The sequence below is a fragment of the Sorex fumeus genome, unplaced genomic scaffold (assembly GCF_029834395.1).
Source record: "Sorex fumeus unplaced genomic scaffold, SorFum_2.1 ptg000070l, whole genome shotgun sequence".
NCBI classification, from domain to species: Eukaryota; Metazoa; Chordata; class Mammalia; order Eulipotyphla; family Soricidae; genus Sorex; species Sorex fumeus.
Genome location: NW_026606127.1, coordinates 6,879,474 through 6,882,146, shown reverse-complemented (window position 1 = coordinate 6,882,146; position 2,673 = coordinate 6,879,474). Strand labels below are relative to the sequence as shown.

The 2,673-nt window shown below is 40.8% G+C and overlaps 1 pseudogene; it reads right to left on the bottom strand.

Annotated features, from left to right (window-relative positions):
* Positions 1 to 632: 632 nt before the first annotated feature.
* On the bottom strand, positions 633 to 731 carry LOC130037186 (uncharacterized; annotated as a pseudogene).
* Positions 732 to 2,673: the final 1,942 nt, after the last annotated feature.

Sequence of the window (2,673 nt, the reverse complement as noted above, 5' to 3'; positions counted from 1 at the left end):
ATGGAAATTTTTATTTCCTCTTTGATTTCTTCCCTAAGCCATCGGTTGTTCATTACTTCCCTTAAAGAAAATATTTCCTTGCTGAGCTTCAGTCTGTTTGATCTATCGAGAAGTGACAAAGAAGTGTTGAAATCTCTTACTAGTATTGTGTTGCTATCAATGTTTTTCTATAAGTCTATTAGAAGTTATTTTTAAGTATTTTGCTGGTCTGTCATTAGGAGCACCTACAGTGAGGAGGGTGAGTTCTTTCTGATGTACAGATCCCATGATCATGAAGAAATGACCTTCACTGTCTCTTATAACCTATAGCCTGAAGTCCATATGGCCTGATACTAGTAGGTCCACTCCAGCTTTGTGGAGGTGTTCTTTTCTTTCTTGAAGAATTGTTTTCCAGCCTTTGACTTTGAGCCCATGGTTGCTTTGATTGTTCAGAAGTGTTTCTTCAGGCAGCAGAATGTTGGGATCAGTTTTCTAATTCATCTTCCCTTTCTGTGCCTTTGAATTGGCACACATTTAGTCCACTGACATTGAGGAGATTGTTGTGATGGGGATTTGTGCTATCTTTATGTAGAATTTTTGTACTTGTGTGGATTTTCTTAGCTTAAAGTCGCCCTGTTAATTCTTCTTGAAACAAAAATATGGATCACTTTACAAGTTTGCATGTCATCTCTGTGCAAGGACCATGCTAATCTCTGTATCATTTCAATTTTAGTATATATGTTACAAAACATAGTATGAGTTAATTTTTCCATATTTTTCTCTTCTTATTACTTTGAGTGCTGTCCTTACTCACTCCTATGGCAGACAGTGATTCCAAATCAAGGAATGTATTTCAAAGCAGCTTGAATAGTTAGATTTAGAACTTTAATGTCCTAGAAAGAAAAATATGGTTTTTACCATATTATCTTTTACCATACCCAAGGCATCAGTTTTACAAAATAATTCTTTTGGAAGATGGTATATGAGTCTTCTTTAATGCCCTTCCCTGAAACCTTCATTAAAACCATTAAACTAGAGCCTTTTGCTGTTGTCACCTCAGTCCCGTGTACATCTCCAGGAAAAGGTGGATGGTGTTGTCTGCAATTTGACCACCTTGAATGTAAGTAGGATTTTTCTCCTGAAGGAAGAGGTGAGGAGAATATTGATGATTTCATTCCACCTTATTACAAGTACAACTTGAATGGAAGGTGAGACTCATGAGGCTCCTATAAAGGACAGAACAAAGGGTCTCAGTGAAGTTTAATGGCCAACACACATTAACAACACAGATGACTCAAAGTAGCCTGTGTGCATCTTTTTGTATAGTGAGTTTCATATCTACTGAGAGTGATTCTCAGTCATGACACACAGGCAAAACAGCCCTGTATTTAAAAATCTAGTTATCTAAGCAGAGTGGGGTCTCTGAGGTGATTGAAAAGTGTATAGTAATTTATTACTAAGCACATAAGTACTTTTCGATCTAAAATTAATTCCAAATATGTCTAAAACGACAGGCTCCTGACCCCGCACCTGGCTTTCCTTACCGGGGCCCCTTGGACGGGGAGGGGTGAATTTCCCTCACTGCCCTGAGTCGAACCCCGACAGCTGAAGACCTCTGCAACCAGCCATAGGTACGCTTAAGACCACTCTGCCCAATCTTGAAGGAGACTCATGCATGAAGGAAGTGGAAGCAGAACCTGTGTAAACACACAAAAAATAAAAGGCTGGCGGTCAGGCCGTTTCCCCACTCCATGGAGGTCGATGGCGATGGTCAGGAGATGGAAGGAAACGGGGGTCAGGCTGGTTGGTCGTGGAGCAGCAGGTTATTACACGGAAGAGATGTATGTCATAGAGGCCTCAGGAATCCTCAAGCACGTGCTGGCACTGAGATCCAGGAAGATCCCCTTATATAGATCATAGAACCTCTAAAAGGGGCATTACAGTGATGTCATCAAAAGGAGTTACAGAAAGAACATTGAGGCAGCAAACCATATATTGTTTCTTTACATCCACATTGTTTCCTTACATCAGCAGGCCAGTAGTAATACTGGCCTCAGGAAAGAAGATACAAAGCCAAACTGAAACCTTCCACAAGCACTTTCACAAGCTGCAACCACCTTGATTTGCATCCCAAAGACCAGCCTGGCTAGAGCTGGGAATCTACATCCCAAAGATCAGTCCTGGCTAGCACCTGATATCTGCAGATCTAAGACCAGCTAGGTTTCTGAAAGAAAAGGAAAACTGTCTCAGTATACTGAAATCATTTACTGAAGGTGTAGGGGACAGGCCCAAAATGGACTACCACCAGAATTATTTTAGCTTAGCTTAATAGGAACCTGCATTGCAAAATAACTTGTTTTTCAAGAAACAGGTCTAGATAAGCTTTTTCAGATCTGCTTTATAGGAGCCTGCACTGCAAAATAACTGGTTTTTCTGCCCCTGAGCAAGGAATTCAGATACAGGTACTCGAAGGGTGGGGGTCAGACCAGATAACCGGATATCTCTCACAAGACCCATGTTGCAAGACCCAGGACTGCCTTAAAAACCTGTTAGTTCCTAGGCACCAACCCAAAATGCTGATCTTTAAACTATAGGCTAAGAAGTGATTTACCCTTAATTGGATTGGTTAAGAAAGCATATGTTGTTACAAATCTATTGGCTATGAAATGCGCAGGCTTTGCTGTAACGGCCAGT